At 37.0% G+C, this 26838-nt stretch overlaps 1 protein-coding gene across 3 annotated transcripts in view; it reads left to right on the top strand.

The window, feature by feature from the left end:
* Positions 1 to 26838, top strand: part of kcnq1.2 (potassium voltage-gated channel, KQT-like subfamily, member 1.2) — a 274383-nt gene that overhangs the window by 172223 nt on the left and 75322 nt on the right. The gene's annotated exons all lie outside the window — the stretch shown is intronic.

The following is a 26838-nucleotide window of genomic DNA, read 5'->3' as shown; positions in this document are numbered from 1 at the left end:
CATTTTTTATTCTCTTGTCCTGACTTTAATCTATTTGTTTTATTTAGCTTTACTTTGTAATGCCTTGTTCTCTTGCTATTGTCTCACTTTTATTACATTTGTTTAACTGTTATTTTGAGTTACTTATGTCTCTGTCTTGCATCTTAAGTCTTTTATCCTCATGGTTTGACCTTCATGTCATTCCATCATCTTTTGCTTTAGTTTGGCTTTCTGAGTTTCTTATTTTTCATATATCTGTCTAAATAGTTTTTTTTAAGATGCTTTATAAATAATGACATTATTTTACCTGCCAATAAGAGGCTCAGTATCATCATCCGTTCCCTTTTGAAATTCTGTTTTGGTGGTTGGTATTTTCTCTGCTTATTAGACATGGCAGAACTACTCCAGTAATATACTTGACGTGCAACTATTGCAACTAAATCACTACCATTATCCTCATTTATTTTCAAGATGACATCAATTGTGTGCAGCTATAAAACCACCTGAAAAGACTGCAGTTAGAGCAGAATTACAGGCAGATCTTACTTATGGATGTGATTTTTTTTTTTTTTTGCTTAATTCAAACAAAAAATCTTGAATTAAGCAAAAAAAAAATAATCTTGGATTAAGCAAAAAAAAAAAAAAAAAAAAAAAAAAATCTAGAATTAAGCAAAAAAATCTTGCATTAAGCAAAAAAAAAGAAAAATCTTGAATTAAGCAAAAAAAAAAAAAAAAAAATCGGCCAGTGGAACAAGTGAAAATTATCTTGGTAAGATTTCTTGAAATAAGATTTTCAAGATCTATTGTCTAAAAATAAGTTCTTACATCTCACTTACAAGTTACTTTTTAGGTGATTATGTCTTATTTTAAGTGTGATGAGATATTTTGACTAAAAATGGGAAACATATACTTGGTAAGATTTAGATTTTTGCAGTGTAGGTTTTCAAGAAGTTGTACACAAATCCATTTGAAGTAAGTTTCAGCTCATCTTCTTGTGAATCTTTGGTCTGAATATGAGAGTAAGCGGATATTAAAACCCTCGTGGACACCCAGGAAAAATGTCTTTATGCAGTGAAGCACAGCCAATAGGCAACAGCTGTGTTATGAAGCCCACGAGCGTCCTCTCTCAGAGACGACTGGGCGCAGTACGATGTCAGCGTGACACCAACCCCGATGCCAGAGTGATGCCAAGATAGATACATCCCCTGTGGAGACGGTTGTACCAGTCAGACTGGTGGATGTATGCGTCTATCCACCTGTCTGTCTTCCGTTTGTCTGTCTGTCTGCATATCTTTCCATGCACAAATCATAGGGTGTGAAATGTGTTTGTTAGTTTTGGTATGTGACTACACCTGTTGTCTGTTTTGTTTGACTGGCGGCATCACCAGATAGTGAAATTATGTTTGTGGACTTGGAAAGATTTGGAGATGTGTGTGTGCACTCAAGCATATTTTTTCATAAAACTGTTGGTAAAACGTGCAGTAAACATATAATCGATGTATGTATCTTTATTTAGGCGGGACAGTGCACATTAATGAACACATTTATACATTCCATTTCAGAATGAACATGTAAATATACCGGAGTTAGCGTCAGTGCTAATTTTCATCCGCAGTCCCCACTTAATAAATAAACAACAGTGATCCGTGCAATACAAAGCAATACAGTGGAATAAGTGCAGTACAGAGTAAGACAGTGTAATACATTACAAAACAGTACAGTTCAGTACACTACAGTACAGTACAAAACGACATTTGTGCCTACGTGTCAAGGACTAAAATAAACATTACTACTTAAAAGACAATACAGTACAATACATTACATTACAATACAGTACTTGATTTTAGTCGAGTTGATATAAACCCTTTATAGGGCACTCATAGATATACTCTGACATTCAAAATTTCAAACTTGGTGTGTTATTGGAGGACATAACAAGACTTCAATACTTTTGTGAAATTGAAAAAAAAAAAAAAAAATTATTGTCATGTAGAAAATCAAGGTCAGTGAAGTTACCATATTTGGTTTTTTACCCATAAGTGGCAAAAAAAATTAATCCAAGAAGTATATATTAAAAAATACAAGAAAAACACATATAAGGTGAAACGAACATGTATTTTAGAACATTAGAACATCACTTTTAGAACATTCCAACTACATAAGTGCTGACCCAGACCCCTGTCCACATCCACATTCTCCCTTTGAACATCATTCCTTACATTAGTACCATTACTTCATGGTACCTAACAAAGCAGTTACACTCACTGTTCATGCAGAGGTGGACCTTACAGACCCTGTAGACCACATTGGACCTGAGATTGTTTACTCTCTGTCCTCACTGTAACTGTTGCAGTAACTCTCTTGTGGAAATTACCAAAAATAGTCACTTTCCTGATAAAGGGTCAAGGGTTAACTCACCTTATTATCCCCAAAAAGGAATTTGGTCTCCGCATTTTACCAGTAGTACACACCGCAGTGAGCACTAGTATTCACACTTCTGCACATTAGGAGCAGTGAGCTGCCACTGGTTCTTTATCCATAAGTGTAAAAAATAAAGAAAAAGGAAAAAAGAAATTAAAGAATATATTAAAAAATTACAAGAAAAACACATGTAAGGTGAAAGGAACATGCATTTTAGAACATTAGAACATCACTTTTAGAACATTCCAACAACGTAAGTGCTGATCCAGACCCCTGTCCACATCCACATTCTCCCTTTGAACATCATTCCTTACATTAGTACCATTACTTTATGGTACCTAACAAAGTATTGTTCATGCAGAGGTGGACCTTACAGACCCTGTAGACCACATTAGGCCTGAGATCGTTCTTTACTGTCCTCACTGTAACTCTTGTTGTCACTGTCTAGTAATGTATGCGAAAATTACTAACAATAGTTGCTTGCCCGATAAAGGGTTAAAGTCATAGAGTGCCTAAAACACATAGTCTACAATAAAACAAAACATTCTGCTGTGACTTTTGCAGAATCTAGTTTATCTAGTCATCCACCTTCACATCACCGCTCACTCATCTAGCACTGATGTTCTGTAATGTTTGCAAAAAGCTGCCGTTCTCAGAGCTTTTTGTTAGGACAGAGAAGTAATGATCTTGAACTAGTGTACGCTCAGAGCCTGAAGACCTCCCTCAGTGATTGAGTTACGGCCCATTTGCTCTGGGCTACATGTTGTGATCCCAGTCTCCTGGTTGGAAACATAAACCTGTGTTCAGAAGTGTTTTCCCTACCTATGAAATCTCTCTTGTCTTTTTCTCTTTCCATCTGTCTTTCTTTCTTTCTTTCTTTCTTAATCTTTTTTTTTTTATCAGTGCAACCCTGCTACTGCATTACTTTTTTCCTCCCAGATGATGTAGGTCCAATCACTGTTTCCCCAAACAATCAGAGCTGCATCCACACAGTTTAACACCAAAGCACTGCAAAAATCTGAATCTTACCAAGTGTATTTTTCTCATTTCTAGTCAAAATATCTCATCACACTTAAAATAAGACATAATTACCTAAAGCAGGGATGTCAAACTCATTTTAGTTCTGTGGTCACATTCACCCCAGTAAGATCTCAAGTGGGCCGGACCACTAAAATAATAACAGTGACAAAAGTAAAATTAAATTATGTCAATGTTTACATCTATAAAGTTTCCTTAAAAATCTGAATAACATGGACAACTTGAAATGTCTTTAGAAAAACAGGTGCAATTTTACCAATATTCTCCCTCACTTTATCGTTTACACATGTGCATTACAACTTAGTTTACAATTACAAAAACACAAAATATTTACTAACAGGTAGAATACTGGTAAAATTGCACTTACATCTCTTAAGACATTTCAAATTGTTCATATTTATTTGGGTTATTCACATTTTTTTTGAAAAGGAAAGTTTGTCGATGTAAAAATTTTCATGTAATTTGACTTTTTTTACACTAAAACAATGAGAAAATTTGCAGTTGTCATTATTCATAGGTTACTACGATAGTATTTTACTGGATTGACACACTTGAGAGTATATTTGTCTGTATGTGGAACCTGAATTAAAAGGATTTTGACATCATTGATTGTTAATATCTTCAGTGTAATTTTTGCATTTCACAAATTCATCCCAAGGGCCGGACTGGACCCTTTGGTGGGCTGGATTTGGCCCCTGGGCCGCATGTTTGACACCTGTGACCTAAAGAGTAAGTTTTCAGTGAGATATAAGAACTTATTTTTAGACAATAGATCTTGAAAATCTTATTTCCAGTAATCTTACTTTGCTTGAATTAAGCAAAAAAATCTGCCAATAGAACAAGTGAAAATTATCTTAGTAAGATTTCTTGAAATAAAATTTTCAATAATAATAATAATAATAATAATAATAATAATAATAATAATAATAATAATAATTATTATTATTATTATTATTATTATTATTATTATTATTATTATTATAACTTTATTTATATAGCACCTTTAAAAACTGAGTTTACAAAGTGCTTTGACAGACAAAGCAGAAGGGCACAACAGCTGGATACAAGATGCAAGCAAAGAGACTAAAACAGAAAACAACACAATAAAAGAGATATGGACATGAAACGCAAAAACGGGACACTTCAAATATATTGAGTGAATCTGAGTGAAGAGGGCAGAGATAACATAACATGATGCTGTCAAATCAATGCAAAAATGTAGAAGTGAGATAAAACAACATCATGTATGAGAATATAAATGAACAACCAAACAGGGCAAAATTAAATATTCAACATTAAAAAGGGACATCACATAAAGGCAAGTCTATAAAAATGTGTTTTAAGAAGTGATTTAAAATCAAGATCTATTGTCTAAAAATAAGTTCTTATGTCTCACTTATAAGTGACTCTTTAGGTGATTATGTCTTGTTTTAAGTGTGATGACATATTTTGACAAGACATGAGAAAAATATACTTGGTAAGATTTTATTTTTGCAGAGTGACAGTCTTTGTGGAGCAGCATGTCCTTCATAATTACTGTTTTCCTCACCTCTAAACCTGCCGCCTTCCCCTCTTTTTTTCTGTGGTCCTGTGAATCCCTTGTATTGATGGCTGTAACAGCACAGCACACCTGTTACACAGAAAATGGGACTTCCTTTTTCCCCTCAGGGAACAGGTGAATGAACCCATCGACCCTTGTCACTTGGTACATTCCCTGGTACTCCTCCAAACCAGCCAGCGCTGTTAAGCTCCAGTAGCACCTCACATAGTCATTCTCCACGACAGATTAACGAAATATTTCTAGACGATTGTGATTTTATAATAAATAAACATAGATTGTAGTAAAACACAGAATTTCCTCTGTAGTCCTGGTGTTTTTTGCATTTTTGGTAAAATATCTGACACAGATATTTTTTCCCTTTCAGTTCTGATTTCTACTGCTAACAAAATATATCCACTCTTATACCAATATTTCTCCTGCAATACAATCCTCCATACAAACATAACCCTTTAGCAAAATGAAATTCTACCACAGATATGTTTTATCCAGGATATGTGTTCTGAGATAAAATACACAATAACGTTTGTTGTTGTAATTTGATTCGTTTTCTGCTTGAAGTCAAAGGTCGGTCTGTTCCTGAACCTTCTGCGCTGTCGCATAACGTTGTGAAATTTCTGAGTTGCGTCACCTCTCGCTTGTTGCTCATAATAGTAAACCCAATCACACAAAAAGCAAAACCCTGGTGTCACAGTTGAATCACTTCTGAATAGGATCTTTCCCAACACCCTCGAGGAATTATTCATCAACTATGTCCCCTTAATGTTTGTATGTGTGGGTTTGTGTGTGCATAAGAGTGTGTTCCCATGCCTTTCTCAGCGCTCACTCTTGGTCTGCCTCCAGCAATTTTTTTTTTTTTTGTCAAATTCCCACTTTTTACTCCCCTTTCTCTCGTAAAACACCAGACATGGACCACTCTGACTACTCTTTATTCCGCGGCTGAGTAAGTAACACAGAATCATTTCCTTGTCAAACTTTTGTCAGCACATCACTTGTGGATGAATTTATCTTCAGTAGGCTAAAGGGGGCTCAGGCATTGTGTGTCCTGTACAGGGTTAGACAGTGATTTATAACACACAGACAAAGACACATATAGCTCTACACACACTTACACTCACACACACATGAGCATAGAGTTGATTAATCACCAAAGTGTCTTCCCCCACACCCCGAAGATTGAATTCTCCAGGAACGACTTGGAAACGAAGATGGATGGTACTCTGTGACAGTGTGTTATCTTTATGTCAGACACACTCGATGAAAAATACCCAAACGACAAGCTCAAACAGTGGCCAGTGTTCCTGGGCTTCAGCGTGGCCTTTAGGAAAAGGATCTCATGCCTGCTTTAGGATGAAGTCAACCCACTGCTTGTGGTAAATCTCTCCAAGTTTTATAGGAAAGGGATTTTTTCTCATAGCAATAGACAGAAAAGGCAGGGAAATTACAACAGTATGCTTTCACATAGCCTGTAAATGTCTGTCTGAAAAACAACCCTATACTTTTTTAGTCTTAACCTTTTTTTTTTTTTTCACTTCAGAAATTTAACAATATTGTGAAGCAACCCAGCAGCTTAAAACTGAAATTAGTGTGCAGCGTTGGAGGCAACGGTCTTTAATTATGTAGGAAGAGAAATTGTTTGTACCAAGTTTAAAGTTGTTGAAAATCGTTCACAATTTTAAAAAATCTATATATTTTTTTGCACTATATATATATATATATATATATATATATATATATATATATATATATATATAATTCTGGCATGTAAATGATACAATTAATGTGTTTATGGTATTTTTTCTCTTATCCCCCTAACACTATTGAATGTAATTAATTTCTGCTGAAATTAATTACATTATAAGATTATTCAGTTTTAATAGTTAACAAATTTATTTTTTTAAATTTTATATGTATATTGCAATTTACAAAAGGACGATAAAAGGAAGGTAAGAGAAAAAAAAACCCCACCATAAACACATCACATTAATTGTATCATGTACACATCAACCTGAATTTTAACAGAACCTTAGTCTTCTTTTCTCTCTTTTTCATTAAAATTACTTAAAATTATTGTTGCAGAAACAAAGTTTTTAATATTTGTAAATTTGCATAGACAAATCTCTTGAGGTACTAGGTCATTACAAAGAAAAAATACTAAAGCAAATGTTGACATAATATGTCCCTTCTTCATTTTGAATCAGCAGTCATGCCACAATTGTTTTGGTTTTGTCCTACATTCAGTATTTGTTCTGTTATCATATAGACATCAGAGTGGTATTTAGTCGCCTTTGGAAATATCAGATTAGTCTTCCATCTCTGTAAAACCATCAGCAGAACATAGAAAGGAAAACACCCTGTAACGTGCCCTGCAGACCTGCACAGACATGCCCCTGCTCAACACATCATTATTTGTGTTGCTCTAAGTACACTACATGGACCATAGATCACACTCACTCTGTGGTTAACTTCACTCTGCTATATTAAGGCAAATATACTGTGCGGTTTATGTCACGCTTATATCATGTGCATTAGCACTGGGCGTACATAGAAGAATGCATGCTCTGACCTTAATAGCATCTCAATTAGGTAAGTATGCTGTAAATTACAGCAAGGCCAAATACTGGGAATACTTGAGGGCCGAGACAGAGTGTTGTGTTTGTTAGGAGTCCATCTGTAAGGCATTTAGGGCCTCTCGTCTCTAAAAGCAAGGCTTTGAGGGGGGCAGCAGTGTGTATGTGTGTGTTTAGACTGGTCCACATCAGACCAAGTGCATGGCTTAAGAAACAAGGCTCTGGTAAACACGTACGCTTATGCAGTCTATACATGTGTATACATCTGAACATACACAGAAATACAAGTGGATATCCATGGATAATTATACAAACGGACACACAAACACACACCGTTGTCCATCCAGCAGTGACTCAACCCTCAGCAGGGCAACAGCAAAACAGACCAGCCTCAGTATGTCATTAGTGAGTGGAAGATGACTGAAAGACTGGAGGAAAAAAAGCCATCAACTTATTCATGATTAACAGTGTGTGCACCAGGAAAAAGTTTTTGTGATTTTCTTTGACAACCAGATCCAGAATCGCCCACATCAGTTGCATAAACCATTACTGCTCTTTGCAAAAGCCCAGTGGTTACCACCACTGTAATGTTATTTACTCTACAAATTACTTTATTTTTTACAAACACAATAAAATTAATGAAGAAGAATCTAAAGGATACTTTAACTTAGAGTAAGAATAAAAGATTAGGTTATTGATGCACAGGAACACACACTTACACAGACTCTCAATTCATCATCATCTTTACTTTATGCTCCATTGAATTTTAGGGAGAAGCAGTTTTTTTTTAACATCTTTAGTTCTTGGAGAGGAAGATACACAATGGCTGCAAATTCAGAGCACAGAAATGTCACTGTCAGTATATCATACATTCAGCAACATGTGATGTCACTGCTACACTAGAAAATACAGTATTTATGGAAAAATAAATCCCTTCATGTGGACATGCAAGATCATTTTTCTCTACTTTTAACAAGAAATCCTCAAAAATATCCAATGCTGATTTAAAATTTTCACAGAGTATATTTGCCCTCCTCATCTTCTCCTCCTTTTACTCTGAATTACTAGTGCAGCTCCATTCATTCCTTCACATTTCTGCATATTTGTCAACTCTTTCCATTTCCATCTGTAATTAGAATGATGTTCCCAGTGACCCACTGTCTGTCCTTTTCATGACCTTCTCTGTGTAAGTTTTGTGGCCACTGGCCAGTCTGCTGCCACTGCACCTTCCCTTTTCCTTCTCTTCTTTCTATCTCTCATACTCACCCATTCTGTTTTTTCCACATGAAGACCACTCTGTCTTTCTCTAACGTCCCCTTTGCTCCTATTCCCAGCACCTTTTCTGCCCCGAGAGGACCCTGTCTGCTGTTGTTCTGTGTTTTGATATATGTGTGTATTTGGCCACAGCATGCTCAGTGGGGAGCCAGGCTGACCGGGCCGGTCTAAACAAAGAGAGGAAACTTGGCAAAGGAAGCACACATACACACACACAGACACACACACACACACACACAAATCCCGGAACATGCAGCCTCACTGCAGCAGCCGTACTGTTACTGCCCTGTACTGCAGACAAGCACACACTGAATGTCGCTGAACTTTTTTTTTCTGATTAAATCTAGTTTTCTGAATCATGCCACAACCCTGATCTAGAGGTCTCCAGATGTGTAGATCTGTATAATTATGCATGTGCATTTATGATTTATGTCAGGAAAGCAGTTTTGTTTAGTTTTTCCACTTCATACTTTGGGGTCAGAGGTCAAATTGTCCTCTACGTAACAGCACCCCCTTCAGGTGGTACATTTCAAGTATGTCTCATACACATATCAGCAGAACGAATTCTTAAGGACACATTCAGACTGACAGTGTGACAAAAAAGAAAAATCCCTGCTGGAGTGATAACTTTTCTCCAAACCCTCTATATTGATTATATTATAAAACATACGCTTGAGTACAGCATTTGGTGATTTGTCACACATCCTGCTGTTTGTTACATTTTAATTCTGCTACTTGTTCCTTTTTTTCATATATTTTATTTCAGTCATATACATTTTTGGAAATGTTTGCTTTACAAATTTAATAAAGAATTTTCTTTTAAGTAATGAAAACCAAAGAATTTTGATAATAACAAGTAACATATAAATTCACAATATCTGAAAAAGTTTTGAAACAAGTAATTAAAAAAAAAATAGAATGTAATGGATCATTTGATGGTTTGTTTTCTTAGAAATCCTAGATGGTTAGATGAGTATTTTGAAATATATTTCAGCTAAAAACAATCCAGGCATTTTCACCACATGACTTCAACTACTGACAATTTAGACATAAGTAATCACCTTAGAATGATTATAATGTGCCCCTGCATAAAAAATAGTAATAAAAAGCTGAATTTCTGACATTGTGACAAACACAAAAGCAGGCGAGGAATGTGTCCCTTCTTTGGTGATTTGAAGTCACTGTGAAGAAGATGCTGAAATTATATATTACGCGGCCCGACTCCTGATCCAGAGGCACCCTTCAGACTTACCGCACCACCCTGTTGGCACCAAACTAAACTGGTCTTTCTCACATCAACACTTCCCACCGTTGATGTGGTATCTTTACAGCCTTGTGAACTCGATAGCATGCAACTATTGGTGTGCTGCTGTGAGTTAGATAGCGCACCAGGAGCAGTGCGCTGTTTGTTGTGCAGCCCAGCTGTAAATCATGCTTGGGCAGTGTGCTGGGGATGCAGCCCCTGGCAGCTCCCAGACGGCCTTTGGCTCTGGCTCCCTTCTCTTAGCGCCACTCTCTAATTTCAGAGCCGGGACCCTGCCTACTACTGTGTCTTTACCGCATTCCCACAAACCAGAGACGGACAGTCTGCCTGCATGTCTGGCTGCTCGGTCTCTATCTCACAGTCTCTCTCCTATATATTTCTCTCTGCCTTTGTGTTCCTCTATCACTCGTTTGCTCTCACTCCCTGTTTTTGCCTGCTGTCACAGACTCTTTCTTTTTCTGTGGCTCTTGGTCTTTCATTCCCTGAATATGCCCCTTCTCCTTTAGTCTGTCTCTGTCTGGTTCTGTGCCTTCACGATTATAGGTCTGCAGTCTCACTCACAGCATCTAAATCATGTTGTACGCTGCCACTGTCTCTCGTCAAACCCCCCCCCCCTCTCTAGCACCCACTGTGGGCTCTCCTGTTGGCTGTAAATACCCATGCTACATTTCCGTTTTAATTGCCCCAGCCTCACAGGGCCCTGGGATATATATTTTTTGCACATATATTTTATTGTCCTGGCTGTATGCCCCCACTACTTTTGGTTGGACTTGACCACTAATGTACTCCCACATGGACCAGTTCATTATCAGCAGGGAGGTGTGAGTTTATTTAAGAAGGTTATGAATGGGTCAATATACAGAGCATGAAATGGGGGTCTGTGTTTTATGGGGACCTGTAGTCTCACTAATACACAGTGCTAAGTAGCCCTGGTGCCACCCTACTATTGAGTGTTATTAAGTCAGTCTACTGCGTGGAACAGTAATCCAGGTATGAATAATGCCAAGCTGTGTAAATTACTCCACAGACCAAAAGTGTAAATGTCACTGCTGTTAAGTCAAGCAGGTACAGGGGGAATATAATGAAAAATATGTGCGTGCTCTGTTTGTGCCTGTATGTGTTACTTGAGCTAATCAACCAACACACATCCATGAAACCTCATAAATTTGTCATAAATGTTACTGTAAGTGAAACAAGAATTCACCTTAACGGATATAGAGGGTGACTTAGCAGCAGATTTTTACTCCTGTTCTCATGATGCAATAAAAATTATAGAAAAGTAACTCATCTTAGTGATTTTTGCTGTAACACCTAACATTTCAGGTCATTTTCAGTTACATTTCACACCACCTGTGCCCCTAAAGCACCTTATTACCCTTCCCCCTGAAGGGGAGGCAAGGGGTTTTGTTTTTGGTTCAGTTTGTTTGTTTGTTTAACACTGTAGCAGCAAAACTATTGCTTCAATTCATATCAAATTGGGTTTATAGAATGCCAGTGACCCAGAATAGATGTCATTACATTTTGGGAAAGGTACACAGCAAAAAACAGTGTCAATTTAACTCTTATGCTGTGTTTCCACTACATGGTATCGGCTCGGCTGACTCGACTCGACGCGACTCGGCCTTTTTGCATTTCCATTACGAAAAAGGACCTGCAATCTGGTACCCGGTACTAGTTTTTTAGTATCACCTCCATCAAGGTTCCAGGACTGGGGACCAGATACTAAAACGTGCCGTGTAAACACTGCAGACCACTTATTGGTCAGAGTGTCGTCTCTGTGACCCGCCATTTTACAAAAAACAGATGTGGAAGTTTACAGTAAATGTAGCGGTAGGTTAATCCACATGACAGCCCACAAAACTACACCGCAGTCAGTCGAGATTCAGTCTTTGGTGGCCAACGTAAAAATTCAGCATGAGCTTGACGAGACAACACGCAATGAGCGAGTTTATCAGCAACTCTCTGAGCAGACAACACGGAAGTAACACGCCGCATTGCTATGATGTCCAGGTACTGCAAAGTCGGCAGTATCTTGTAGTGGAAACGGTCTCCAGGAGTAGGACCTGGTACCCGAGTCGAGTCAAGCCGAGTTGAGTCAAGCTGGTTCCACTCAGTGGAAACGTAGCTTTAGAGAGTTGAATTTAACACTGTTTTAGAAAACATTTGGTCCCACTCAAAATTAGAGTAAAATTTAGTTAATTCTGCTCAATTCAGTGTCAAAACTAGAAGCACTCGGAGAGCGCAGACCTCCGCCAAGGCTGATCAGTGGCCCCCCCGTGGGCCCCCCCACCCCCGATCACCACCAAAATTTAATCATTTCTTCCTTATCCCATTTCCAACAAACCCTGAAAATTTCATCCAAATCTGTCCATAACTTTTTGAGTTATGTTGCACACTAACGGACAGACAGACAAACAAACAAACAAACAAACAAACAGACAAACAGACAAACAAACAAACAAACCCTGGCAAAAACATAACCTCCTTGGCGGAGGTAATTAACAATGAAATGTCTAAAAATATTTAACACTATAATGTTTTCACACTGTTGATAGTAATATGATTACACTGTATAGAGCTATTTTTACTCCAGATTTAGTTTAAAAATGACTCTATAATGTGTTAATATTTATTTCTCTGCAGTGTTATTTTCTTCAGTTTGCAGCCTACACTAATATTGAAACAATGTAGAATTGCAGAGTTACCAAGGGAGGGGTCATGAAGTGATTTTCAGAAATTTCTTTAAATAGTTCTTGGGGTAGTAAAATAAATTTAGTATATTATTTGTACACTTGCAGTTTGAAGGGATGAAGTTTGCTCTATAGGTTTCAATTAACCCAAGAAATGCTTTTACTTATACAGAGCAAAAATCTCACCCCTTGTATTTCAGCAACAGTCAGGTAAGGCATTGTTCTGCTCGTGTCACATTAATAAAAATAAACGTAAAGAGGCCAATAAACTTTATAAAATAGACACATTAACCTAAATAAACATTAACACCCCCCCACACACACACACACCCCGAACCCTTGCACATAAAATAGAACACAATAAGTAAAATGTCCAGTACCCACAATGCAATGCAGCAGACTGGCACTAATCATCACTCTGTAGAGTTGAATTTTACACTGCCAATGTGCAGAACTTTACACTGACTTTTAATTCTACTGTTAGAGCTGGTTTACTCTCCATAGAGCTATAAATACTCTACCTAGGTTGAAATACTGTAGCTTGACTCTGAAATACTGACACTGTATTTTTTACTGTGTAGGTCAAAGTTCAAATGTTTTATAATTTTTTTTTAAACTCTTCCCATTTACTCATAATGGGTGAAATATGTGTGAGGGTCAGGGTTTGTTGTGCCTGGCACCACTTGTTTGTTCAGTTTTCTACATTGTACAGGAAATAACACCGTAGCTCGACTCCACTCTTAGAAACGTCTTTAAAACCCAGGACTGGCAGAGCTCTGGTACTGGTACTTTGCATTGCACTGCACAGAGCATGTGGCTGCCTACAGTCATCCACCAGAGCAGAAAGGAGAGATTAAAGATGACAGCAGAACAACTACCATTATTCCAACATTTATAAATCAGATTTGTATCCCATGCAAAAAAATCACCATGTTATTCTTGTGATTCCTGGTTCCTGCTGACTTTTTTCACACCCAATCCCAGTCACGTGATGAAGAGATGGATCAAAATTATCTCCCATCCCGCAGGATTCCCATGATCCTTGTGATTCCCAAAAAACTGACAACTGCTTATCCCTAGAATTAAGTACAGAAAATTTAAGGTCTGTATTCATAAAACAAAACATTGACAGCAACATATCCTTGCTGTCGGGTGGAAACCTTGTAAGTCCATTTTTTAATTTTTTTTTTTTTGTCATAAAATGATTCTATTGGTCAGTCTTCACGTTGGGCTGATGGTTTTAGAAATATTTAACCAATGAAAAGCGTTGAAAACGGCTTGTGACTATATCTCTTAACTCCATCTACTTAGAATATACGTAATTTTTTCAGTTTCCTGAAAAATAATCATTTTGGATTTAAGACTGTGTTTTTCAACCTTGGAGCCTGAAATTTCTAGTAATTGATAAAAATAAAAACTTACTAATAAAAAACATATGGTGAGTTGAGAGAGACAATCCCAATACATAAAAAACAAACTCTGAAGCTGAAAGTGAAACACTGTGGTGCTGTTTATCTTTCAAATGTTCATTGTGGTCAGTTTCAGATGCTGCAGTTCTTTCATAATTCATAGTTTGAGTTATTGTTTTTTCAGTATTAATTGTCAGCCTTATAAATCCAAGATGGACTGACTGTACATATCCTGACCAAGAAAAATAAAATTCTTACTTTGTGCAGTAATCTACACCTGGCTTTTCTGCCTCTGTCCATAATAACAGACATTATATAGACTAAATGTCGTCCAAAATTAATGATTATTTGCAACATAGCATAGCAAACTATTACATGATCAAAAACAAATTAGTTTTAGCAAAAAAATAAAAATAAAAAAAATAAAAAGTCTCTGTTTTGAATGTCTGGGGTCGCCAGAAATTTGTGATGTTAAAATGGGATCACGAGCCCAAAAAGGTTGGAAACCACTGACTTAAGAGGTTTCCACCCAATAGCGATGATATTCAATGCTTTCATGTCATTCATTACATCCTAAATTTCCACTGTATTAGTATTTGCAATTATTATCTTTATTATTAGTAGTACACAGTGATACATTACAGAAAAAAAGACTTTCAAATGAAGCAGACTTTTTGTGAATAAAGACAAAAACTGGACTAAGTGAAAAAAATAATAAGCGAAAAGTTATAATTACAGCAGGGTGTTATGTCATAGCTTGCTAGCCCCTTCAGTTCATGGAATGATTTTAACTAGCTGTTACTAATGCAGGCGTGTTTATGACTGTGTAAAGAGTTGACTGGGCCACTTGTGGTTCAGACATTGGCCCTGTGATATTCTGTGCCCAGACACATCCCTCAGGCAACAGTGGAGTCGACGGTGCCCGTGTTGTAGTAAATCATGGTATGTTTGTGTGTAAGTGCGCACCTACGTACAGTATGTGCTCACCCGTTTTGCTCCGTCTACTTTATGCCAAGTCTCCAGTCGCCTTGCATTTTCTTGAACAGGTTTTTGCAGAGCGCTTAGCAAGCTTGTCTGTTGTCCATATGCTTTTTTTTTTTTTTGGGCTAATGACTAATGATTGTATGGGAGCATAATGGGAGGTGTTTTTCTATACCTCTGGGCCCAGTGTTTCCCTGTAGAACAATTAAAGTGACACACCTTCCAATTGTGTGCAATTAACTTTGTAGTCCACACAGGATACAGGCCTCGTCTAGTCTCATGTGATACAATGGATAGAATCCGGAAGCTCTTATTTGAGGCTAAATCAGTGAATGGGAACTGCACATTTGCAACATTTAGAACGGTGGTTATCAAAAACAGCCCCCCCCCACCCTCTGTCTGCTGTGCAGCTTGTGTCCTGCAACAGCAGCTGCAGTTAAAATATCTGTATTCTTTTAAGTACTGTAGGTACAGTTAAAGAGGCATGTCATATAGCTCACATTTTATTGTCTTAAAAGTGTAAAATGTAACATAGCCTGTACAAAAATTATATTTGTATGAAGAGGTTTTTTATACCCAATCTGTGAAGGCATTAGATTTTTTTCCTGACAGTCTTAGTTGCTGTCATCAATAACAGACTGTACATGGATTTATTTTTTTTTCATATATAATCTTTTTATTAGGACACATTTTCAGTATATAAATCCTCTCAGCACAGGTATAAGCAAATGTCCAATTTTCCAGTTTTCAAAAAAACAAAAAACAAAACTAACAACAAACAAAAACTAAAACTAAAAAATAAATAAATAAATAAATAAATAAATAAATAAATAAAGGGGAAAAGTAGTACTAAAATTCACTTAATTATGAGTGTTATAGCTATTCTATTCTGTTATGTTTTCTATAGACATGTACACAGATTTCTATGTGGAAGACTGAGGTCAGGCTTTCCTTAAAAAACCTCATATTCGTATTGACTTGTATTAACTTCTTCAGTGCCTCTTTTCTGCACCTCTATATCAGTGTGCAGGATTGCTACCATTAGCTTCAGAATGATGTCCACTAATGGCAGCAAATGTGCAATTCCAACACATTCTTCCCTTAAGTTTATGAAGATGGATGAATGTTACATCTTGTATCTTTATTAATCCCATAAACTGTCACCTCTATAATTACCTTTAAGCATTTTGTAATTCAAGTCAACAGTGACACAACAATTCTTCTTTGCCTCCTGGCTGTTATTGGGCTGTAGATATTATATACGACTGCTCACTGTTATAGATGCTCAAGTGTTTTCAGAGAGGTTGTGGGATTAAGTATGTGATTGACCAGTGTAATCAATGGATCAGTGTGATTCTACCAGTGATGTATAGACCAAAGATGTAAGATTTCAATCTTTAGGTATAACCATGTCATAGCCTTGGGGTTTTTGAAAGGAAACGAACAACAAAAGTGTTACTTCCATAACAACCATGATCTTTGACAACACCATCCGATAAGATCTAACAATAATGAATTGATCATTTTGTGAGACAACTGACAGTTTGAGATGTTGTGATTGTTGTGGCAAGGGCCCATTTAAAGCAGTTTTATTTGGACAACACAGAAGCATTTGGATATGTCTTTTCTTCTCTATATTGTAAAAACCAATGGTAAAAATAACCTAATTCATCGAGTATTTCACTGGTTTCTCCCATCACAACTAAGAAGTCCCCTCTGCTGTACCACAATGCTAACTATCATAAACATTAGGAGAACATTTGGTGACATCCAGGAAATGATACCTGGAGCTGATAGAAGCTCAAGCTAATTAACCACAGGTTAGCAGAGACACCAGCCAGGTTGGAATCTTTCATTCATAGTGTTAGTATCTTTTGCCGCATTTCCATTATGTGGTATTGCTCGACTTGACTCAACTTGGCCTTTTTGAGTTTCCATTACATAAAAGAACCAGGAATCTGATACCTGGTACAAGTTTTTTGGTTCCAAAAAGGTTCCAAAGGTTCTGCCGAGGTTCCAAAATGAGGGAAGAAATATTAAATAATAATGGATTAGATTTATATAGCGCTTTTCTATGAACGCATACTCAAAGTGTGTACAGAGGATCCATTATTCATTCACTCTCACATTTTTCCTCTGGTGGTGGTAAACTACATTTGTAGCCACAGCTGCCCTGGGGCAGACTGACGAAAGCGTGGCCAATCCACGCCTACGGCCCCTCTGACCACCACCGAACATTCATACACTAGTGTGATTGGAGGCACTGGACGCAAGGAGAGTGAAGTGTCTTGCCCAAGGACACAACACATGGACAGAGCAGGATTCGAACCACCTTCAGTTATACTGGTCTACAATTTTTTAGAAATGATTTGCTTCAGAGATTAAATGTGCTAAATGTTATGTATTTTAATAAGATTAATTGGAAAATAAATGACAAAAGTGCTGGTTTGCGGATGTTTTCAAGGTATATGATTAAGTGTTATTACACATATATATTGGTTTATGTACATTTATATAATAGTTTTATAAATCTTCCACTAAATAGAACCTGTAAAGTGAATGTATTCTAATGTGCAGACAGTGTTTTGAAGTAGATCTTGTAGCTCTGAGACAAATATTCCTTTTGAGTCAAACCCATTCTCTCGTTAATTCTTGAATTTCACATTTTGACCCAAGGCTGTATCTTGGAAAGTTTAGCCAACCAGCATTTTTTACCTGATTTTTCTTTATCAGTGACTCTCATGTGGTAAAATTTCATTACTTTTATTCTGGAAGCATTTTCCTTGTAGACCAGTGTTATTGGACGACCTGCTCTACCATCTGAGCCATGGCCGCCCAAATATAAAATGTAAAATGTGACATGTAAACACTGCAGACCACTGATTGGTCAGAGAGTTGTCTCTGCATCATTGTGTCGTCAATGTGCAACCGGCCATTTTAAAAAACAGATTCGGAAGTTTACAGTAAATATAGCGGTAAGTTAATCCACATGATGACAGCCTGCAAAACTACACCGTGGTCATTTGAGGAGGTTCAGACATTTCTGTCCTTGGTGGCCGACGGAAAAATTCACCGTGAGTTTGACGGAGCAACACGCAACGAGCAAGTTTTTTCAGCAACTCTCTGAGCAGACGTCATGGAGGTTAAACACCATGTTGCTATGACATCCAGGTACTCTAAAGTTGGTAGTATCCTGTAATGGAAACAGTCTCCAGGAATAGTATCTGGTACCTGAGTCGAGTTGAGCCGGTTCCACGTTGTGGGAACACAGCATTTGACTTTACTGCTCTACTTTATGGCTCCTCACTGAAGCATGAATCAGGGCATCTTACCAGGAATTCCGTCTGTCCATCCTTCCGTCTGTCTGTCAGTCCAAGATTTTTGTCCAATCCATTTCTCAGATGTTATTTCTACCAATGCTTTTCACTTGCTTAACACAAGGACAGGTGCAGTGCACAGTTTGATGCCAGAATTAATTTTCTTTTTTTTTTTTTTTTTTTTTTTTTTTACAAATTGTTGTGCCACTGGGCGGGAGTATTAGTATTACTTTTTCATTTGTTATATTCAGTTTTTTTATTTGGATTGAGAGCACTGCAGAGGGAAGTTATTTTTTCCGCTCATGCAGCTTTAAGGAACTAAATGAAGAACTTAATCACACAGAGAAACTCCCATTTTCTAAAGTTGCCATTGGTTTTGCTTTCCAAGTTAGACAGACTCCTTTATGGTAACACAGCTGACTTTCTATATGACACTTCTCTGCTGAGAACCTTCTTTCCAGGAATCCATAGACACAGGAACAGAAACATCACAATGATTTGTTGTCAAGTCCCGAAAAAGTTTGGTTCTTCTTTTTATGGTTTTGTTACAAGGAATTTACAGGACACCAATTGTTCTTATGACATCACTATGAGACTATTAGCAAGGGAAAAAAAGTCTAATTTTCAATTCTTCTTTTATTTCATGTAAGATGCATAGCAAAACTGAAAATAAGGTAACCACACACAGTCCCATGAACGTCACATTGTCTGTTAGTGAGGTAACAAGTAACTTACATGAGGAAGGGTGTAACATATGACTCATCCAGATTATACTAGAGACAAAAAGGTGTTTACTATAGTGAAAGTAAGACAGATTTTTATTGTGAGACCAGAAAACAAAGATTTTCACAAACACAACCTTGAAAATATAAACTGCCACAAAGGCATATTCAGATCAGCTGATACAGCCCTTTACTCCCATTCCAGAGATACTTAGAAACAGACACAGAGATAGAAACAGACAAGCAGATAAAGAGAGAGAGGCAGACATTAGTCTAGAAATCTCGATACTGTATGTCTCCTCCATGACATACTGCTGAGCAAAAGGGAGTCCAGGAGTGTCTGAGCTGAAGTCAGGCTGATAAGCAGAGCAGATAAAGGCTTACAGAGAAGCACAGACAGAGACAAGTACTGGACAGAAGGGCAAGCTGACTGGGAAATGTCTCTTCCTTCACACAAGGAGGGAAAAACTCTGGACCAAAGTCAAAGTGATAAAGAAAAGATAAGATACTCAGTTGTGTGTTGTGTTCTCACAGATTTGGACAGGATGGACAGGATGAATGTGATTAAATCGAGGTTTAACTAAGGAACGCTATGGTTCTTAAAATCCCATTTCACATTCCAGTATTTGGAGGAAATATTTATACTGTTTGTGTTTTTTGTAATCCCGAAGTTTTCCATTATTTGGTAGTCCAAATAATATTGGTTTTATGCAACCTATTACATTAAATCACTGCATAGAGCATGGGTCTCAAACTCATTTTCTTTCAGGGGCCACATTCAGCCCGATTTGTTCTCCAGTGGGCCAGACCAATAAAATAATAGCATAATAACCTATAAATAATGACAACTCCAAATTTTTGTCTTGTTTTAGTGCAAAAAACAAAACAAAACATTAAATTGTGAAAAAACTTACTTGTATAAACTATCCAAACAAAAAAAGATATGAAAAACCAGAAAAAAGTGAAATTTCTTAAGAAAAATAAGTGCAAATGTGTGTAAATGTAAATATTTTCATAATTTAATGTTATTTTTTTATACTAAAACAAAGACAAAAATTTGAAGTTGTCATTATTTATAGATATAATGTAAGATTTTCTTCACATCAGACTGAGAAGAAAATATAGTCATTATTTTTTTGTAGGATATTTTACTTCAGATCATATTGGTCTGTATGTGGAACCTGAACTAAAATGAATCTGTGGAATTTTTGCACTTTGCAAATTCATCCCATGGGCCGCATTGGAACCTTTGGCCCCCGGGCCGCATGTTTGAGACCCCTGGTATAGAGAGTACAAACTTCACACATACAAAAACACATAGACACATTAAGTGCGCACACCGACAGCTTGCGGTGAGAAGCGAACATCGAAAGATCATTGTCAGCCAAGAGGTCATTCCCACCAGCCCACTACTGACCAAACAGCCTGCGTCTGGGGGTCAAAGGTCATCTCAGCAGGCCTGGTCATTAGATCACAATGGAGCCCATTCTGTCTGTCTGCAACTGTGTGTCTTGTTTTGTCAGTTTGTCTGAGCTGACAGGAGGTTGTGCACAGTTTGACAGAGGTGAACGTGTTGTCTGTAGAGGAAAGGAGCTTGGGTGTGTCTCTGACTATTTGTGCTTTTGGATGCACTTGATCACCTAAGGCATGTATGTGCTCGCTGCAACTAAGAACTGTGAACCTATTTTTATCCTCTAGGGGTATGAAAACCTCAGAATAATTTAACATTGTGTAATAGTCCCTTTGTTCCTTTTTTTAACTGTGTGATTGGCAAGGAACAGCTATTCATTGTCATTCTAATACCTTTCCTAAGCAATGCAAGGCAGGATTATGTATAAAACAGGTTATTTTTAAGCACAGATCACCTTTCTAAAATTTCTTACCTTTACATGTTTGGGCAAACAATGCTTACAGTGCATAAAGAAGTGGTTTTAATGGAGTTTTCTTGGACTTGGTGTGGAATCTGAAGTTGAATAGGTCCCAAAATGGAGGGATTTTTATTCATTCTACAGTGATTCACATGTTCTTCTACTCTGGTTCTTTTCTGTGGTATTTTGGAGTTAGCAACTGATTTTCTGCTTTGACATAATGGATCCAACATATTTTTTTGTTTTCATTTATTGTGAATCAGAGGCCATATTATATAATAGAGAAAATTTAGATTACAGTGTTTTTAAAACTCAAAAAAGTATAAAGACACAAAAAATAAACATGCAAACAGCCACTGTCGACCAAAATCATCTACTGATCTAAACTGTTTAATACCTGTTGATCCACTAATCCTATCAATATATGTAAATAATTGGTGTAAAATGCAGTTTGTCATCTTTTCATGGTCATCAGATATGACCCATTTGGACATTCAGAGGCTCCATACTGAACGTAGAAACAGTCATCTTCTACAACATTGATTGACATTGACAGTAAAACCCATGGACTTGATGGGATTTACAAAAAAAATATATATCTTTTTCTTCAGTTTTCTCTGTTTTTATATAATAACCTTTGAATTTACTCTGTGTCTTCATGAGCTCTGAATTAAATATGGGAAATTAAACATTGGAAAATACATGGTTTAGAGTGAAAAGTGAAAAATTAATACAATAATTTAGTATAATAAATGGTGATAAATCACTTAAGAAAGGTTAAATATAGAGGAAAAATTCATTTAGGAACTGTCACAAAATTGACTCTGGGTTTTTATGGGTTAGGCCTAATGGTAGAATCTACAGAAAAAAAAAAAAATTTTCTTCAGTTTTATCTGTTTTTATATAATTACCTTTGAATTTACTCTGTTTTCATGAGCTGTAAATTAAGTATGGGAAATTAAATTTTGGAAAATTTATGATTACAGTGAAAAGTGAAAAATACATTGAATAATATTATAATAAAGGGTGAAAACTCACTTAAGAAAGGTTAAATATGGAAGAAAAATTCATTTAGGAACTGTCACAAAATTAACACTGGGTCTTAATGGGTTAAGTAGGAAGTGTGTGTATGTGTTTGTGTATGTGTGATTGTGTGTTCAGAGCTCCCCCACTCAGCTCACTTCACACCTTGACATTGGCGCTGGTTCCTCCCTCTGGTGATGTGCTGCCTCAGCTGGATCTCTCTCCTCCATGTCCCCTGACCCTTCACTCTCTCCTCCACACCCGCCTCCGTTCCTGGACCTTCCTGCTGCCCTCATCCAGGAGAAGACCTTAAATCACTCCTCTCTGGGTCTCCCAAGGGTCTCCCTTCCTCTGCGCACTCATACTCCCGTCCCTTCCTCTCTGATAGTGCGAAAGAGGAGGGTGGGCTGTTGACTCGGACTACTGTGGGAATGCAGGTGCTATGTGTGTGTTCTGGTCGCCCCTCCCTGCACTCGCCGGCCATTCACTGTGCGTTAATATGACAGAATGCTGTAACAGATGGCTGCCGAAATATCAAAACAATCTCCTCTTTAGTCTCTCATGCAATGTTCTGATCTGATTTGTGCAGTTGTGGTGTAATTTTTATGGACCACAAACACATATTCTGTTGTCTTTTAAACTGCTGCTTGTCTTAACCCAAAGGTAGCAACAAACTCTTTAATATGAACAACTTAAACCACTAAAAGTGACATTGTTTGTTCAAAAAATATATCTGATTAATTGGTTAACCCTTTCATGCATGAATTATGAGAACCTTAATGGGTCAAAACACAGTAATGTCTAGTCAGAGAGCGAACTTTAACTGATTGCCATTCCAACATTTATTTCGATATAAAGTAGCTCCTTGTTTTGGATAATCCCTTATGGTCCAACTAAAGCAAAAATGAATTTAAAAGTAAAAATGTCGATCAAATTGTCTCTAAAATGTCCCGTCAGAGAGATTTTGAATACCGTGTTTTGACCCTAATCAAGATATTGAGTGTTTTTATTCCTCTTTTGGCATGAAAAAAACAATGCGAGTGAAAATTTTTTTATGAACCTATTTTTCATGGAGTTGCAAAAATATCCACTCAGCTTGACATCATGCATTTAATTTTTGAAGCAATTAAACATGTATTTACTGATATACTGAGTGAAAACTATGAAATAAATTTTTTAAAATGCTGCTAATCTGGCATTTTGTCACATTTTAACATACTGTAATATTAGTTATTACACTTATTTTATGGAGATAATGTGCAAAAAAAAAACCTTTTTGTTTAAGAAAAATGGTTAATTACAGTCTATTAACAATAACAAGCAATTGATTTGCACTCAAACATGTTAGTGCAGATCCGGTTTATCTAGAACAACAAAGTTACAGTCATGGTGTGAATTGCAGTGAATGGGATGATGCATAGGCGTCCACTGTGTTGGCTGATATAGAACTAAAACAATAAAATCCATGAATATCAAAGAGAACAGTGTAGAACTGTCTACTGTAGTGACCACTATGCATGAAAGGGTTAATGAAACAATCTTCTAATCATGCTGATTTTTATGCACCAACAAATTCTTTTTTTCAGAGCTTAACTTACTGAAAATACCTGATCTTGACCTTAATACAGTGGTGGTGATGTACAAGGCACACAATAATCTTCTCCCTCCTTACATCCAGGGGATGTTTGAATGTAGGAAAAGTCAGTATAGCCTCAGAGGAACCTGCATTTTTAAAAAAGTTAAGGCAAGAACAAATAAAAAAAGTAGATATATTTCCGTTAGAGGGGTTAATATTTGGAATGGCCTGGAACATCGATTCAAACAGTCTAAACCAATTAAAACTTTTAAAAAGATGTAAAAATGAACTATTATTCAAAAATATAGAGCTCAGGATTGACTAAAAAAATTACTTGTTCAAAAGACTAGGATCAGCATTGATAGTTGAGAAGAGGACATGATTTACCTGAATTAAATTAAATACCGTATTTTCCGAACTATAGAGCGCACCTGAATATAAGCCGCACCCACCAAATTTTAAAAGAAAAAATATGTGTACCTATATAGGCCGCACCTGACTATAAGCCGCAGGTGTCCACGATGTAACATGAGATATTTACACAGAAAGATGGTAAACAGAAAGATTATTTAAATATTTATTTCCATACCTTAACTGCTTTTTTCTAAACAGTGTCTGTAAAAGTCATTGATGCTATCTTCATCTTCCTTCTGCTCATTGAAACCTCTGCAGTCGTCTTCTTCAGTGTCGGAGTCGAACAGCCTCAGAAAGGCTCCGTCACACACCTTCTCAGTCTCTCTTCCGTTGTCATTCTCAATGGCACTTCCGTGCTGCAGCTCTAGTTCCTTCTTGGACAGCCAGATCAATTGCTTTTAACTTCAAAGCTGCATCATATGCATTTTGTCGTGTGTTTTCCATGATGAGGGTTTGTGCAAAATGATTATTAAAAGTTAAGATTAAAACTTCTCCTCTTCATCATCTCTTCCACCTGTCTGTCTCACTTTTGTGCTTCCTGCTAGAGCGCCTCCTGGAGGCCATTAGCCCGTGAAAATCTATACTTGAGCTGTATCATATAAGCTGCAGGGTTCTAAGCATGAGAAAAAGTAACGGCTTATTGTCCGGAAAGTACGGTATGTATTCTCTTCTGTTGTGATTACATTGCAAAATAAGTCTTAACTTCAGCCTAAACCCTTTTGGTCACATTGTATATGGAGCAATGGATCTGTTGTTTTTGTTTGTTGTTTAAAGTAATTAACGACTGAATAAACTACTACTACTACTACTACTGTTTCAACTAGAGTGTGCATGAATAATCAGTTGACTGAACTTATTTTAAGAGTCAATTTATTTTCATTTGAAGTTTTTAAAAAGTCAGAAAAAATGTCTAAAATGTATTTTAAAAAAATTAAATGCTACACATGTGGTTCATCCACTCCTGGGTTGGTCTTTTTTTATTATTTTTTTAAATTATTATTTTAGGAAGTTTAATGTATTAAGATAAACCCCTTGAGATGTACCATGCTGTTTTCATGGGGGTCCAAGCATAGACCACACATAGGGAACAAAAAAAAAAAAAAACCCCAAAGTGACAAACTAAGGCACAAATAAGAGACAAGAAGTATTATCAAACCAAAAAATACAGAGTTTGTATTGATCACCACTGAATTCTTTTAATTTAGGTTTAGGGCATGTGTTAATACTTGCGTTACAACTAATTGACTTAAACTGATTTGATTATTCAACTTAAAAAGTAATTACAATGCCCACCCCTTATTCATGTGTCTTTAATACATTTCAGATGTTGTGGAATGAAATGCATGCACGTTAAACAAAGACAGGAATCATTCGAGTAAAAATCATGATAAACTAATAATTCTGACATATGTTTGCTCAGTGATCCTACGGTCAACGCACAGAAAAACTCACTGGACAGGTTTCACATGCTAACTCATGCAAATAAAGACAAAAAAAATAATATAAAGACAAACATTGTTCTTAAACTGTGTGCACTGTTCCTTTAAAGTAGTCTGATAAGGAGCTATTTAACAGTGAAGGCATTTGACAAAGACGGCCTTGACAGTCATTGTGCACTTATCTTACTACCCAACAATGACAGATGGTATCTGTTGCAAGTCGCAAGCTGTTGTGTCACCGTTCACAATAAGTGCCTTCCCCACACCACGTTCCCACTATAACTGTAAACAAAATGCAAAGCAGGCACGGCCACACCACCCGTCACTTTTGTTTTTCTCAAACTCTCAAGATCAGCCGACTCACTCCCCCACAAACTTCTTTTTCATCTTCCTACTTCTGTTTCATCTCCTCTCTTTTTATTTTACTCTCTGTCTCTTCTTTTTTTCCATTACTGCTTTGGTTTTGTCTCGTTTCTCTTCTTCTCTCCTGCTCCCTCTCTCCTCTCGGGCTGCTGAGGTTAACCACCACTTGTATTACATTGCATTACAAGTCATCAACAATATGCCGGGCAGAAAGAAAAACAACCCACACTTGTCCTGTGTCTCTTCGTCTCATTCTCGTCTTTCTCTCTCTCTTAAACGAAATCACAAAACAAGCAGCCAAAAACAGTGAATTGCCTAGAAACCCAATATGGACTCCACCCTGGAGATTACACAGTCAGCTCAGTCAGAATGCACCGAGGCAGCCAGGCCCATTTTTCACCGTCCTGTTCTATCCATGTGACTGTTCATCTACTTTCAGATTGTCCTGCATGTATACCCTGAACAAAGACCATTCTGAAACTAAACTGAACCACAGAGCAGGTATTTGTGTTCTTGTGTCGCGGTGTGTGCCTGCATGTCAGGTTGTTTGTCACACAGGCTAAGATTTTCACCACAGGGTTTCAGAAATGATCATTACTCACCAACTGTTGGACAAGAATGTGCTGTAAAAAATGTAGTGTCTGACACATCTACAGCTCAGTCAGTCATACTGTGTCATGGAAATGGTTGCAGTTCTGTCTTTGGCTGATCACTCTTTTCTTTTTTCTTTTTTTTGGATCAATTTTTTATTCATTTTCATTGTGCATCTCAGAAGTGCAATACAAAAGAAAAAGAAAGAAATTCACATTTTATAATACAAGATTCTGTGACACACAAAGTATAAACCCCACCCCCCCAGAACCAGTGGCAACCCCCATACCAACCCAATCTGGATCTCAGAATACGAAAACCAACTAATAAAGACAAATAC

This window comes from Sphaeramia orbicularis, chromosome 6 (assembly GCF_902148855.1).
Source record: "Sphaeramia orbicularis chromosome 6, fSphaOr1.1, whole genome shotgun sequence".
Taxonomy (NCBI): domain Eukaryota; kingdom Metazoa; phylum Chordata; class Actinopteri; order Kurtiformes; family Apogonidae; genus Sphaeramia; species Sphaeramia orbicularis.
This window is presented reverse-complemented; position numbering and strand designations above follow the sequence as displayed.